The following is a 16,857-nucleotide window of genomic DNA, read 5'->3' on the forward strand; positions in this document are numbered from 1 at the left end:
GAAGATCCCCTGGAGAAGGGAGAGGCTACCCACTCCAGTATTCTGGCCTGGATAATTCCACGGACTGTATAGTCCACGGGGTCACAAAGGGTCAGACACAACTGAGCAACTTTCCCTTTCCTTCTCCCTCCTCCTGGCCAAGAGTGCATTTGGGAGGACAGGTGGAAAGCGCACGACCAGAGGCCTGGGCCTCCAAGCCCACATCTGCCTCCTGAGCAGTTGATTCACTGCAGAAGGTCAGGGAGGTGGCTGCATGATGAGAAGTGTGGTCTGTGAGCTCCTGGGTCAGACTGGGCGTGGAGATGTAGGTAGCAGGAGAGTTTCTGGCAATGAACTTGCCCCCACGCAGAAGGAAGTTTGCTGAGAGGGAGCCGGGAAGGCAGGGAGCAGGTGGAAAACCCCTGGAACGGAATGACCGAGGCTGGCAGAGCCAGTCCCCCCAGGCCAGGAGATCAGTGAGTGATGAGTGTTAACCCACTGCGACTTAAACTTCAATGTGTCCTTGAAAGGGGTCTGGTTAAAATTCAATGCTTCCAATAAAGAGCCCAACTTTCTGCTTTTCTAACAAAGCCATCCCAGGTGATGCCTTCTACAAGCCGTATTTGACTAGTAGGAAATTAGCACAGCTGTGGATGCTACTCATATTTAAGAGTAATTTTGTAAGCAAAGGTAAAATTATGACTCTCAGATACAACAAATACATGTTAAACATTTACTAATGAAATAACCACTAAGACGTTACCACCAGTTCCAAGGGGGATCCAAAGGACAGACATGTGTATAGATCATGAATACTGAAATAAACTTAAATGAGGCCAAAGTGGCTTTGCTCTGTGCGGGGAGGTTTGTTCTTCCATGGAAGAAGTCATCTGCATATCCGGGGACCAGAATCATTTGCAATAGGCGAAGGGCAATGCAACACTAAATTGGAAAACCTGGAAGGGTGTGATCTGAGCAATGTGTAGTTTTCCCACTGAAGCACAGATCCGCAACCCCCTCCATAATTTGTATTTGAGTAGTGTTTTCAAAGTTTGGACTGCTCTACATTTCAACTTGACACCTTGTATTCAACTGTTTGTGGTTAGAAATTTCTTTTCTTTTTCCTCATAATTTAATTATTTTGCTCCTCTAGGTAATGTGAAAAAGTAGAGAGAGCCCTTAAATAGGATTCCCGTCAGGAGGAAGTAGGAGCTATCAACTTTCCCCGACGATAGGCTCAGGAAGAAGATACTGTTAAAAGAGGACCTTTGTGAGCCGGGGACAAACTGTTCTGATGGCTCAATCTGGATTTTTGGTATATAAAAAAGAAAATCTGTGGTTAAAACAGTTACCATTTGCATTACTCATAAGAGCTAAAGGATGGAAGCAACCTAAGTGTCTGTTGACAGATGAGCAGATAAAATGCTATTTAGCTTTTTAAAGGCAAGGAATACTGACACGTGCTATAACTTTTTGTATTTTTAAAGATATTTTTATTGAAATATAGTTGATCTACAATGTCGTGTTAATCTCTGCCGTACAGCGGTTGTACATATACGTGCTTTCTTTTTATGTTGTTTCCCATTATGGTTTATCACAGGATGTTGATATTCCCTATACTATGCAGTGGGACCTTGTTGTTCATCCGGACGCACGTTACAACTTGGCAACAATATACGTGAAGTAAGCCAGTCCCCAAAGGACAAGTACTGTAGGATTCCAGTGTCTAAAGACAAAAGATAAGACCGCTGGGTAGTGGGTCTGTCCTGTATTTAAGAGAAAGCAACCCATGCACTGGAAGACATGGTGCAGGGGGAGCCCTCGTCCCCAGGGTGTCTGGGCAAGAGTGAGGTTTGCAGGGTTGGAAGCAGTAACAGGGAGACATGCGTGGTTGGCTAGGGGTACGTATCGGACCTTATTTAGAAACATCAAGGAGTGAAGAAATCAGGTGCAGATCCCAGAGCTGGATTGGCTGGCTGGATACACTGTTTCTGGGGAAGCGGAGCATTTATAGGAACAGGGAAGTTTGTTTTGCTGGTGTGGAACCCCGGCAGGAGTGGCTGCATATGGGGCCTAGAAATTCATGTCCGCACCTCTCACCTGGAGTGGTCAAGTTCACAGAGACAAGACAGAGAAGCAGTGCCTGCGGCTCAGGCAGGGGTCATGGGCAGTTTGTCAGACGGGTGCAGGGTTTTAGTTTACGACGTCCACGTTCTGGAGATGGGCAGGGCTCATGGTTGCACCACAGTGTGGATGTCCTTCGTGCTACTCAGCTGTCCACAAAAAAATGGTTTAAGTGGTAAACTTTGTCACATGTGTGTTTTCTTTTCCCCTACCAGAATAAAAAGATTTTGAAACACTTGCCATTTAAACACCTACTATAGATAGCATATTGAAAAGCAGAGACATTACTTTGCCAACAAAGGTCCGTCTAGTCAAGGTTATGGTTTTTCCCGTGGTCATGTATGGATGTGAGAGTTGGACTGTGAAGAAAGCTGATCGCCGAAGAATTGATGCTTTTGAACTGTGGTGCTGGAGAAGACTCTTGAGAGTCCCTTGGACTGCAAGGAGATCCAACCAGTCCATTCTAAAGGAGATCAATCCTGGGTGTTCATTGGAAGGACTGATGCTAAAGCTGAAACTCCAGTAGTTTGGCCACCTCATGCGACGAGTTGACTCACTGGAAAAGAGTCTGATGCTGGGAGGGATTAGGGGTGGGAGGAGACGGGGACGACAGAGAATGAGATGGCTGGATGGCATCACCGACTCGATGGACATGAGTTTGAGTGAACTCCGGGAGTTGGTGATGGACAGGGAGGCCTGGCGTGCTGTGATTCATGGGGTCGCGGAGAGTCGGACACAACTGAGCGACTGAACTGAACTGAACTGAACTGATGTGACCTAACAGTCGCACTCCTGGGCATATATATACCCAGAGAAAACTGTAATTGAAAATGATACATGCAGCCCGATGTTCATTGCATTTATTATAGCCAGGACATGGACACAACATAATTACCATCAGCAGAGGAGTGGATAAAGATGTGGTACATATAGCCAATGGAATATTAATCATAGAAAGGAGTGAAATTGCATCATTTGTAGACGTGGATGGACTTAGAGATTGTCATACAGAGTGAAGTAAGTCAGAAAGAGAAAAGCAAATGTCATATAGTAACACATAAATGCAGAATCTAGAAAAGTGGTTCAGTTCAGTTCAGTCACTCAGTCGTGTCTGACTCTGCAATCCCATGGACTGCAGCACGCCGGGCTTCCCTGTCCTTCACCAACTCCCGGAGCTTGCTCCAATTCATGTCCATCGAGTTGGTGATGCCATCCAATCACCTCATCATTCCTCTGTCGTCCCCTTCTCTTCCTGCCTTCAATCTTCGTGACCCATGGACTGCAGCGCGCCAGGCTTCCCTGTCCATCACCAACTGCCACAGCTTGCTCAAACTCATGTCCATTGCATTGGTGATGCCATCCAGCCATCCCACCCTCTGTCGTCCACTTCTCTTCCTGCCTTCAATCTTTCCCAGCATCGGGGTCTTTTCCAATGAGACAGCTCTTCGAGTCAGGTGGCCAAATTATTGGAGTTTCAGCTTTAGCATCAGTCCTTCCAATGAATATTCAGGGTTGATTTCCTTTAGGATGGACTGGTTTGATTTCCTTTTAGTCCAAGCACTACAGTTTGAAAGCTAACTTCTTAACCTAGGGAATTGCTTAGTATCAAATAGAAACAAATGCTCGAAAACCCTGGAGGTAAGACTGCGCCGTTTGTTTCTCCTGGGACTGACCTGGGAGACCTTGAGGAATGAAGGGGGGGATCAGGCCTTGCCTTGTGATTCATGTGAACCAGTTAAGATGAACTAGCCCCTCAAGCTGTGGACTTGTGAACCATGGTATCTAGAGAGGGCAGTTCTCTGTGAGATACAAAGGATTTCAAGCTGGTCAAAGGTATGCAAACTCAGCTGACCTCAGCTGTTGGAGGTTCAGTTTCTCTGGCTGGGGTTCTGCTGGGCCCTTTTTCCTCCTCCTATGACCCTGGGTCCACCTTCTTCCCATTGCTTCTGAAGGCTCCTTAGTCTCTGTGGGTTATGAAATTCTCGGAGGTTGGCCATAAACCTCCAAGTGAGCTCTCTCACTGAATTTGATTATATTCCGATCTCTTCTTTCTGACCTGACTTTTTAACCAACCCCAGAGCTGTGTGATTTTGCTTTTGAAATTTTATGATTTCTCCTGGGGCCTCTCATCCTTGGTTCTTCACTTCACCATCCCAGTAAGTGTGTGACTGTGTTTTTTTCTGCCTACACTACTTCGGGGATTTGTTTAAGTATTGTGACTTTCCACAATGAGAAGGATATAGACTTTGCTGACTCCAGCTTTCCTGATGGCTCCGTGGGTAAAGAATCTGCCGGCAATACAGGAGACACAGGAGATGCGAGTTGGATCCCTGGGTAGGGAAGATTCCCCTGGAGGCGGAAAACGGCAACCCACTCCAACACTCCTGCTAGAAAAACCCCATGGACAGAATAGCCTGGTGTCAGACACGCCTGAGTGACTAAACACAGCACAATCAGTATTTGTTCCTTTCAGTTCAGATGACACTGAGGCCATGCCAGATAACACAGGGCAAGAATATGGACTTAGGAGGTGACTACTGCCCCTTGCACTGTCTGTAACTGGGCTTTAAGCATTTTATCATATTTGACCTCATTTGTTTTTCTCATTGCTTAAGAGCATTGCCAAACATGGAATTTCAGACTAAAGTGAAGAAACATGATACAGAATAAATCAGCAATCATTTGGCCAATACGTTTTGCTTTTTATTTTTCTGGATTTAAGATAAAGACCAAACCTTAATCTCTGGTTTGTGTCTTTCAGTACTGTGATGGTTCGTTTAGCTCAGTTTTAGATGTGACCCTATTTCCTTACAGCCATCTTTATAAGGTGTCCAAATGAATCGATACTGTTGATCACAATTCATTGATTTATTAAGCAGAAAACTTAAGGAACTTTTTTCTTTTTTTGGGTGAAAATTTTCTTTAAAATTTTTTTCTAATAAAAAGATTTTCTGTCTCTCGGAGTAGTCCTAGTAATAAGTGCAAACACTGGAATGATTGTTATTTTGGCAGAAGGCCGTGGAAACGTTGCTGTTGCTCTCTGTGGTTTATGGGAGGGGTTGACAAACATCGTTAGAGCAACGATCATAAATAGAGACTGTGTCAGAGTTTGCGCTCAGCCGCCGTGCTTGCTGTTGACCCAGAGCAAGCACTGGGAAGCTTACATGCCAGCGACGAAGCACAGAATTTATAGCAATGGCTCTGCAGCTTGCTTGCCAGAACTCAAATCTATCAGTAGACCAATACTTTATGTTAGGTGAGGCTTCTTGGTTAGCGTCTCTTGTTTCAAAAAGAGGTTTAGTGTGGGTTTATATATGTGTATAAAACAAATTTGGGGGAATACTTCCACCTACTATTCTTTTGTGGAGACACACACTGACTTTGCTGGCCACCTAATCACCTCCGTCATTAATCTGGAAACGTTCGTGTCTACTCTTCCTCTCCCTGGAACTTGGCTGCTCTTTCTCACTTACATAGAAATTTTAATGAGACTTGGGATTTCCATTGGGATTAAATCAATAGGTCATTCTGGTGAGAACTTTATAGTACTGAATCTTCCAATCCATGAATTTTATCTCACCATTTATTATGTCTTTCCATTCTAAAATAATGTGATTCTTTTCTTTGAAGGGCAATACATCTTGTAGATTAATTGTTAAGTTCATTGCATTTTTGGTGCTTTGTAAGTAATTAAAATTTAATTCTGAATTGTTAGGTGTCTGACTAGCTAACTTTCTGTATTTACCTATAGATTTTTTTTTATTATCAGTGTACATAATCACCTTATGTATAAATGGATTTTTCCCCTTCATCAGCAGTTCTTTTGCTTTTTATTTTCATTATCACATTGGCTAGGACCCACAGTAAAATGTTGACCAGCAGTGCCGACAGTGGTCATCTTTGTCTTCCCAACTTCAGAGAATACTTTGTGTTTCATATCAAGAACGATATCTATTGTTGTGATAGATCTCCTTTATCAGAATAAGGAAGTTCCTTTCTATTTCTAACTTGCTTACTATTTTTTAAAATCAAGGAATGGGTTTTGAATTTTAACAAGTGCTTTTTATGCATCTGAGATGATCGTATTCCTTTTTCTTTAATCGCCGGATGCGTTGATTATCTTGTTTTTCCATGTTAAAATCAATCAAGCGTTCTAGTATAAACAAATTTGGATTACACTTCTTACATTATCCTCTTTATATATTGTTGGCTTTAGTTTACAAAGACATCTTTGAACTTTGTTTTCAAATTTACATGCACTACGTGTTATCTTTTCTGATGTGTAGTTCTGTGAAGTTGCTCTGTGTGAACGTAAGTTTTCATTTCACGTGGGTAGGTACCTAGGAGGAGGATTTCTGGATCCCATTGTCAGTACACGTTTGACTCTGTAAGGTACTGCGGAGTCGTTTCTGGAAGAGGCCGTTCTGTTTCAGTTTCTTTAGCGATACAGGCGGATTCACACAACTTATTCTTGAGTTTGGTAGTGTAGGGGAGGTAACACTTCATCTGGCCCCTCTTCGGTTTTCAGCTGGGGCTCTTCAGCAGATAGGTTAGAAGAGGAACAGGGTGTTCACCTGCAGAGTACATCACACAGGAGAGACTTCAGTGAGAAGTAACTCCTAAGTGGCGGCTTTGCGTTCCGGCTTCTACAGCATCTTCAACAAAGAGCAGTACCTTTGCAGAGAAATGACAGGGGGAAAGGCATGCAGTTTCCATCTTTTAAGGGAGCAAACTATGGTGAGGTAAGTGCGTGAGAGGAAAGCTTTAACGGTGCCAGGTTTGTCCTGCTGCTGTCTGTGGGCTGATGAGTCTCTAGGAAGAAAAGCAACAACAAAAAACCCAAATGAGTGTTTCTGTCTTTAGGCAGAAATGGAAGAGGATGGAGAGCTTTTCCTGGGCATGCTGCCGCTCAGTTCCCTTCAGCTCAAAAATAGTTTTTATGTCAGAAGGTGACATCCAAAATTTAATAATTTTTATTTATTTATTTATTTTTTCAAAATTTAATAATTTTTAAATCAGACATTCTGATTTCCTTCGGTGTTTTGCCTATGTAATCTGATCTGTAAAATGTATATGCGTAATGTTGTGAGATGGCTGGATGGCATCATCAACTTGACGGACATGAGTTTGGGTGAACTCCGGGAGTTGGTGATGGACAGGGAGGCCTGGCGTGCTGTGATTCATGGGGTCACAAAGAGTCGGACACGACTGAGTGACTTAACTGAACTGAACTGAATGTTGTATGTGGTTTCTTCTTTTTTATTTTTTTTAGTATCCCTTATTAACTTTCTAATGTCTGTAGGGTCTGTAGTGATGCTTCTTTTCATTCCTGATATTATTTGTCCCTTTTTTCTTGCAGTCTGACTAGAAGTTTATCATTTTTTTTTTTAAAAATCCACCCCCGTCGAAGAGCAAGCTTTGGCTTTCATTGATTTTTCTGTTTTATATTTTCTTGGTTTAGTCTCTTTAACCTTCCTACTGCTTGATTTAGATTTATTTTGCCTTTCTTCATCTATTTTCTTAAAAAGAAATATATTTTTATATTTAATATATTTTTCTTTTCTGGTGTAGTAATTTAGTGCTAGAAATTTTCCCCTAAGGAGGAATTTAGACAAGTTGTTTACTCAGTTAAATATTTCTTAATTTTCCTTGAGAATTCCTCTTTGACCCATGGATCATTTAAAGTATACTATTTAATTTCCACATATGTGGAGGTGTTCTAGAAATGAGAACACACTTTATTTGATTTCTAGTCTCTTCGTCAGAATTTGTTTTATGACCCAGAATATAGCCTATTGTACTCTGCCGTACTGACCATTCTTCAAGTTCTGAACTTCTTTTCTCAATCTGCCTATTATTTACCTTTCAGAATCCTCTGGTCATTGGTTATATTTTGTCCAGTGTTTTTCTTTGAATCAGTGGGAATGACAGGCTGTCACACCCATCCTACATGGAGGGTAGACCACAAATTGCCAGTACATTAAAATTTTTTTGATTCACATTGAACAACATTGGCCTGTAAATCTCTTTTCTTGGGCTTTCATTAGGTTTTGATCTAAAGGTTACTTTTATTTTAATCACATAAAACAAATTGCAGAGTGTTTCTTTTTCTATTCTTGGAAAGGTTTGTGTTAGTTTTTTTTTTTTTTAGCTTCTATGTTTTGTAGGAAATTTTGGTGAAGCCACCTAAGCCTGGAAATTTCTTTAAAGGAAGATTTTTTGACTACTGAATCAATATATTTAATATAAGACTGCTCATTCTACTTTCAGTCCATTTTGATGTTGCTTTTTACTGGATATTTATTTTTCATATGTACTTTAAAATCTGGCTTAAAGTTATTCATAGGGAAGGAGGTTTAAGAGGGAGGGGTCATATATACAACTATGGCTAATTCATGTTGATATATGACAGAAATCAAACCAATATTGTAAACAATTATCCTTCAATTGAAATTAAATTTTTAAATAAGTTATTCATAATTGCAACTTATCTTTCAAAGTCTTCAGATCTATAGTTCAGGCCTTTTAAAAAGGTTTCTACTGCTTTTTTTCTTAATAACTCTTACTAAAGATTTGTCCATTTTATTATGCTTTATAAAGAGTCAAGTTTTAGCTTGGTTGATTCTACTGTGTGTATGTGTGGGTGGGAAGTTGTGTTTGCATTTTATTCATTTCTATTATGTCTTCCCTGTTTGAGTTTCTTGTTCTGTTTCTAATTTATTGTCCAATGTGTAGTTTATAGATTTTTTTGCAAAGTTCATTTTCTAATGCTCATGTTTAAATGTATACATTTCTGTTTAAGAATGGATTCAACTGTATCCTATAGTTTTTGAAATTCATAAAAGATAATTTTTCTTATAATTTTATCTTTGCTCTATGGGTTATTTAGAAGTGTGTGTCTCAGTGTCTAAAAGTTGGATTTTCTAGTTAGCCTTTTGTTTCCCATTGTTTACTTAATTATGTTATTGTCAAGAGATTTTGATCTGTATTATTCCACTAATTTGAAGTTTGTTTGCTTTAGTATATGGTTAATGTTTTGAAATTGTTTCACATTTACTCGAAAGGAAGTATATTTCTGGAATTGTTAGATCTGTGTTCTAATGTGTTCATTGAGTATAATTTTTTTCATGATCTGTTAAAATCTTTGACATCCTAATTTTTGTATTTTTTTCCGTTTGCTGCTGCTAAGTCACTTCAGTCGTGTCCGACTCTGTGTGACCCCATAGACGGAAGCCCACCAGGCTCTCCCGACCCTCGGATTCTCCAGGCAAGAACACTGGAGTGGGTTGCCATTTCCTTGCTGAGAGACACATTAAACATCTCTCATGATTATGGCTTTGGCTCTCTTTATATTCTGTCAGCTTTTGCTAATATGTGAGGCTATGTTTGGATCTTTATGATTCAAGTATGTGTGTGTGTGTGTGTGTGTGGTGTTTCATTGTTGCGTTTTCCACCGTGTCGCTTGTGAGATCTTAGTTCCCTGAATGGGTTCAATCAAACCTGCACCTTTGGCAGTGAAAGCACAGAGTAAAACCGACTGCTAAAGAATTCCCAAAATATATCTATATCTTGGTAATTTGAACATTTATCATTTATATCATTTATATACATATGTGTCTAAGCCTATGACTGATATAGCTGCAGTAACTGTGGTTACACTGTGCTTGTGCATGGGTGTTGCATGGATACTTATTATTTTTTACTTTCAACCATTTTGTATCTCTGTATTTTAGGTATAGTTTTGTAAATAGCATGAAATTGAATTTAGCAGTTTGACAATTTTTAACTAGGTCATTTAGTCAATTGCATATATTATATACCCTGATATGGATTCTATACTTATGGTTGAGTATCTGATATATATGTATGTATATTTATATGTTTGTATCATCTTATTAATTTATACCATCTGTTGGTCCTACTTTTATGTTCTCTCACCCTCACTTTTCTGCCTTTTGTTGGATTACTGTGATACTTTTAGTCATTTGGGAGTTTTTGTACTTTTTTCTGGAGAAGGCAATGGCAAGCCACTCCAGTACTCTTGCCTGGAAAATCCCATGGACAGAGGAGCCTGGTAGGCTGCAGGGGGTTGCTACGAGTCAGACACGACTGAGCGACTTCACTTTCACTTTTCACTTTCACACATTGGAGAAGGAAATGGCAACCCACTCCAGTGTTCTTGCCTGGAGAATCCCAGGGACGGGGGAGCCTGGTGGGCTGCTGTCTATGGGGTCACACAGAGTCGGACACGACTGAAGTGACTTAGCAGCAGCAGCAGCAGCAGTACTTTTTTCAGTGGTTGTCATATTCATCTAAACGTGTATATGTAGGTTGTAAGTGTCTAAATGTGATTTATCCTTCTGAATGATACAAGAGCTTTCAGTTCAGTTCAGTTCATTTGCACTTTAGAGTACTTTAATTGCCTTAACTCTTCTTGAGTTACACAATTATATTTACATTTATTTTCAACTTAGTATTGAAATAATTGTAGAACTGCTTGTGATTGTAAGAACTGGAGATCCTATATACTCCTCACTCAGGGTCCCTCAATGCTGGTTGGTTGTTCAGTTGCTAAGTTGGTCCGACCCTTTGAGACCCCACGGACTGCAGCATGCTGGGCTTCCCTGTGCTTCACTCTCTCCCGGAGCTTGCTCAGACTCGTGTCCATCGAGTCAGTGGTGCCATCCAGCCATCCCATCCTCTGCCTTCCCCTTCTCCTCCTTGTGTTCAGTCTTTCCCAGCATCAGGGTCTTTCCCAATAAGTGGGCTTTTCACATCAGGTGGCCAAAGAATTGCAGCTTCAGTATCAGTCCTTCCAATGACTCTTCTGGATTGATTTCCTTCAGGTTTGACTGCTTTGATCTCCTTGCTGTCCAGGGGACTTTTAAGAGCCTTCTGCAGCACCACAGTTCAAAAACATCAGTTCTTCAGTGCCCAGCCTTCTTTATAGTCTTACTCTCACACCCGTACATGACTACTAGAAAAAACCGTAGTGTAGACTGTACGGACCTTTGTCAGCAAAGTGATGTATCACACCAGGAAACTGATGTTAATGCAGTCTTCGGATCTCACGCAGATTTAAGCAGTATGTTTATGACATCAGTGACCACGACTGTTACCCATACAGAACAGTCCAGCAGAAGGGTCCCTTGGGCTGTTTTGTTTTTTTTTTAGCCACAGACACTGCTGTCTCCCCTCAGTCCTGGAAACCTCTAGTCTCTTCGTCTCTGTAATTTTGTCAAGGAAACAATTTTGTAGATGTATAAGGCATCTATGGATAAGTACACACAGGTATAAGAAATATACAGGTAAGATTTTACATGTACAACTCAATGGGTTTTTACATAGTTAGCATATAAGACTTGGAATATTACCAGCACTCCCAGCAGCTTCTATCTTGGATTTCCTTCCAGTGGCTACTCTTACCTTCTCCCCAGAGAGATCTCCCTCTCTGACTTTTTACACTATAGTTTTGTCCACTTTTCATTTTGTATATAGAAACTTATTTTTCCTGTGTCTTCCTTCTTTTCTTCAGTGTTGGTCTTCTGAGATACATCCATGGTGATGCCCTTGAGTAGCGAGTTCACGTTCATTGTTGTATGAGTTTCATAGTCATGCACGGATGAGAGAGTTGGATTATAAAGAAGGCTGAGCACCGAAGAATTGATGCTTTTGAACAGTGGTCCTGGAGAAGACTCTTGAGAGTCAGTTAGACAGCAAGGATATCAAACCAGTCAAATCGAATGGAAATTAACCCTGAATAATCATTCATTGGAAGGATTGAAGCTGAAGCCCCAATTCTTTGGCCACCTGATAGGAAGAGCTGTCTCACTGGAAAAGACCATGATGCTGGGAAAGATTGAGGACAGGAGGAGAAGGCGGTGACAGAGGATGGGATGGTTGGATGGCATCACTGACTCCATGGATATGAGTTTGAGCAAACTCTGGGAGATAGTGAAGGACAGGGAGGCCTGGCGTGCTGTGGTTCATGGGGTCACAAAGAGTCGGACGCAACTTAGCCACTGAACAGCAGCAGCACTCCGGAGGTCTTCACCCCTCCTGCTGGCGGTTGTCTTCAGCTGGGTCTATGATAGGAAAGTTGCATCTTCTGGTGCACGTGTGTCCCTGTCTACTGGATGTGTATCAAGAGTGGTGGTGGTGTTTATAGAGTATATGTGTGTTCAGCTTTAGGAGATAACTGCTAAAAATCCTCCACAGTGGCCACGGCAATTTACTCTCTCATTGCCTGTCTTTGAATGTCCCAGTTTTTTTTTTTTTCCCATTCTTCCCAATACTTACCATTGTGTCAGCTTTAACATTGTTTAGATTTTGACTTAGTCATTATGAGGGGTGTGTAGTATCTCACTGAGTTTGTAATCTGATTTTCCTTGATGCCTAAATAGATTGAGCATCTTTTCATGTGTGTTAGTTTTGGCCACTTGAATATTCTCTTTGGGGGAGAAGCTGCTTGAGTCTCTTGCCTAACTTTCTATTGAGTTGCTTGTCACTTTTATTATTGATTTGTAGGAATTCTTAACTGTATTCTAGATCAAAGTACCCTGGTTATATTTTCTCCCACTTAGTAGCTTGCTTTTCCATTCTCTTCATGATTTCTTTTGATGAGTAGAAATAACTTTAATATAATCAATCAATATTTTCCTTTATGGATAATGCTTGTGATGTTTTCATAGAATTTTTTTTTTTTGTCTAATCACAGTTCTTGACAGTATTCTGTTATCTTTCAGAAGCCTTTTCACATTTTTATTTGTCATCAGTCTGGAGTTGATTTTTATTTATGGTGTATATTTTTTAAAAATATGGTTGTGTTGTTGATATAGCATCATTTATTAAAATGACCACTTTTTCTTCACCATTCTTCAGGGTACATTTTATTATGAATTAGGCACTATATATACATATGGACTCTTCAGGTCTCTAACCTCATTCATTGGTTAATTTTACTTTGTTCTGGGAATAAGAAGCCTAATAAAACAGTCTCTGCTCTTAAAGTGCTTACAACTGAATGTAGGAATTGGTTAAGTAAACTGCTAATTTCAATGTGATGGGTTGTAGAAGGAAAAAGTATTAAAATTGTGCTTTCATCTAAGTTTAGGATTAAACTGTTACGATTCACTTTAGTACAGAAACTATAGTGCAATAGTAAGAAGATTCTCATAACTGAAAGAAATTTTGCATTTCATTTCCTAGATTTTCTTTATAGTTCACCATGTACAAATATATCCCTAAACATACATTGTTTAGTTTTGCCTTGTTTGGCTTTAATATCAAATGGCATCAAACCACATGTATTCTGTACTGTTGTGGTTTAAGTTCAGTAAGCTTTTTAAGACTAAGTACATTTTAGTGATGGAATTTTTCAGGCAGTGGGGAAACCTTTGTGCCAACTGCTTCCATTAAATCAATAGTTCCTAAAATATGGTACGCAATGTGACTTTAGGCATTAACATTTTAGCATGTTGTTCATTTTATATTTATTTTTATAGCTGCTTTCTGAAGTTGATTTAAAAAGATGCCAGGTTTTTCATTTGCTTACAGCATAAAATTTCAAGTCAACTTGAGAACCCTGAGGCCGACAGTTTTGCAGATGGAGACGCTTTGTGCTTGTATGGAACTCGGTGGAAATCTGAGGTGACGTGAGGAAGACACGCTTGGATAACACTGCCTCGTTTAGCCAGGCAGGGCCTTTTTCTGACCCGGGGAATGGGCAGGGAGGTGGGGGATCTGTCATTGCTTCCTTTTGACTGAAGCCCCTATCTGGCCAAGGTGAAGTTGCTCCTTAGGAAAGTTACCATAGGCTGAGACGTCCCCAGTGCATGAGGCAGGATTGTGAGAAAGTTGGAAGGGAGCTTAGGTCTGCCATTCTGCCATGGCTGCCTGTTAAGGATACACATGATTGGATGTCAACAAATCTGCAGTTTCTTTGGTTATAAGATTAAATACTCCCTTGTTGTCTGGTCTTCTTCCCTGGCAGCTGGGGAGGTAAAGGGTGGTATAAGTGTACTTGCATGTTGGTTTTTTTTAATTTTATTTTTTGATGTGAACTTAGTTTTATTTATTTATTTATATAAATTTATTTATTTTAATTGGAGGCTAATTACTTTACAGTATTGTATTGGTTTTGCCATACATTGACATGAATCCGCCCCGGGTGTACATGTCTTCCCCATCCTGAACCTCCCTCCCACCTCCCTCCCATCCCATCCCTCTGGTTCATCCCAGTACACCAGCCCCAAGCATCCTGTCTCATGCATCGAACCTGGACTGGCGATTCGTTTCACATATGATAATATACATGTTTCAATGCCATTCTCCCAAATCATCCCACCCTCGCCCTCTCCCACAGAGTCCAGAAGACTGTTCTATACACCTGTGTCTCTTTTGCTGTCTCGCATACACGGTTATCATTGCTATCTTTCTAAATTCCATATATATACGTTAGTATACTGTATTGGTGTTTTTCTTTCTGGCTTACTTCACTCTATAATAGGCTCCAGTTTCATCCACCTCATTAGAACTGATTCAAATGTATTCTTTTTAATGGCTGAGTAATACTCCATTGTGTATACGTACCACAGCTTTCTTATCCATTCATCTGCAGATGGACATCTAGGTTGCTTCCATGTCCTGGCTATTATAAACAGTGCTGCAATGAACATTGGGGTACACGTGTCTCTTTCAATTCTGGTTTCCTCGGTGTGTACTTGCATTTTGAATTGAGGAATGGGTGTGTAGAAACCAAGCTCTGTCTTGAGTGGGCGAAGCCTCAGTTTCAGAAAGAGTGATGCTTGGAGGGTGGATGTCAGAGGATGGCAGAAGCTAAAGGCCAGACACAGAGCCGGAGCAGGAGGGTGGGGATTGAAGGGGAGAGGGTGCGTGGGGAAAACCTCCATCCAAAGTGAATGCATGAGGCCACAGTGCCTTTCAGTGCTAACCCAGAGCAGAGTTTATAATGCGCTCAAGGTGCTCGGCCATCTGCCTGCAGAAAGGAAGTGAGAATCAACGCGACCTGGGACTGTGGATGTGGGAGAGAAGTTCAGCTAGTTTGGGGGAGATCGTAAGAGTTCGGGGGTTGGACTGTGGAAGCATGATGACCCATTCATGACAGCAAAGAGCCAGCTGCAGGCAAGTTGAGGTGGACAGAGAGAGAGGTTCAATTAGCCTAGGAAGTCTGAGGTTACCGAGGCCAGCGCATGAGGCTAGAATGGTCACCACAAAGCCAAGCTAAGCAAAGGTGCCAGGAGTGGGATCTTAGCCGGCTGGAGATAGTAAGTTAGAGCTATGGGAGTGGCATGAGAGGGAGACAGACAGACAGACTGACTCTGTGCCTAGCCCAGGGGAAAAAGCAAAAGGCCACAGCCGGTGATGCTGTCCAGCACAGTGCCTTCTTGCATATATTGTTGTTGCTGCTCAGTTGCTTTGTCATGTCCGATTCTCTGTGACCCCATGGACTGTAGCCTGCCAGGCTATTTGAAATGTTTGTTAAATACCTCTGTAGGTATTGGATGTCAGAAATTTCAGAGATGTAGTAAGAATTCAACTCTTGGAGGCAGAGTTTCTGGCAAGCTTAACCTTGGAATGGGGTCCTATATGTGGTGGTGAAGTTAAAAATAAAGAAAAAATGACCTGCGAGTTTTTGTAGCAGTCAGCTTGCCTGAAATAGAGCCTACTGCTGCTGCTACTGCTAAGTCGCTTCAGTCGTGTCCGACTCTGTGCAACCCCATAGATGGCAGCCCGTCTCCTTGATGGCGGCTCCGCCGTCCCTGGGATTCTCCAGGCAAGAACACTGGAGTGGGTTGCCATTTCCTTCTCCAATGCATGAAAGTGAAAAGTGAAAGTGAAGTCGCTCAGTCATGTCCAACTCTTTGCGACCCCATGGACTGCAGCCTACCAGGCTCCTCCATCCATGGGATTTTCCAGGCAAGAGTACTGGAGTGGGGTGCCATTGCCTTCTCTGGAAATAGAGCCTAGAGCTTGGCTTCTCGGCCTTCCACTCAGAACCCGGTATGGCTCTCATTTAACACATGCTTTTAAATCAGCATGACTCTCTTTGGTCCTTTTCCACAGTAAGTTAGAACTCAGGCCCGAGGTGACATCTGGCAACCTGGTCTGGAGGGAGGAGACAGGAAGCAAAATCAGATTGTGCTTGATGACTGGACACTCCTAAGGGTGCTGGGCTCTCCTAGAGCTGGGGTGGGTTATGTGCTAAACAGGTGAACAGTGGGCCAGGTCAGGCGTGCAGGTCAGCCAGGCAGGCCGGCAGCATCTGACAGCGCTGGGTAAGGCTTGGGAGGAACCTGGTCCCGCGGGAATCTAGCCTAGGCAGTAGGTGGCAATGTTGGCAAGCCGATGAAAGCTACATTAACATATGAGAAAATATCATTTGATCATTTTAATAAAAGCAGAAAAATCATTTGAAAGTCAACCCTCAAATATGGCTGAAAATGCTTAGCAAATAAGGAATCGGGAGTAGGAATGTGCTTAGCCCAATAAATGGTTTGCACAGATTTTTTTTTTCTTTTATATTGTGTTCCCTTTAAAATCAGGGTAAAACAAATATAATGTTTCAGCATTGCTGGACAAGGAGAACAAAGGCTAGAGACTGGAAAAGATGAAGCCACCAAACAGTTCTTTTACTTTTTGCCGAGGTTATGAGTATCTACCAAAATGGTAGAGTTTATATCATATACAATAAAAATGAAAGGCAAATGATTATCCCAGAGTCTCACAAGGTGA

At 41.4% G+C, this 16,857-nt stretch overlaps 1 protein-coding gene across 4 annotated transcripts in view; it reads left to right on the forward strand.

Annotated features, from left to right (window-relative positions):
• FANK1 (fibronectin type III and ankyrin repeat domains 1) overlaps window positions 1–16,857 on the forward strand; it is a 111,919-nt gene that overhangs the window by 21,134 nt on the left and 73,928 nt on the right. The window lies entirely within an intron of this gene.

The sequence above is a fragment of the Moschus berezovskii genome, chromosome 12 (assembly GCF_049115385.1).
Source record: "Moschus berezovskii isolate FMDL1 chromosome 12, NW_MosBer_1.0, whole genome shotgun sequence".
In the NCBI taxonomy this organism is placed as follows: Eukaryota; Metazoa; Chordata; class Mammalia; order Artiodactyla; family Moschidae; genus Moschus; species Moschus berezovskii.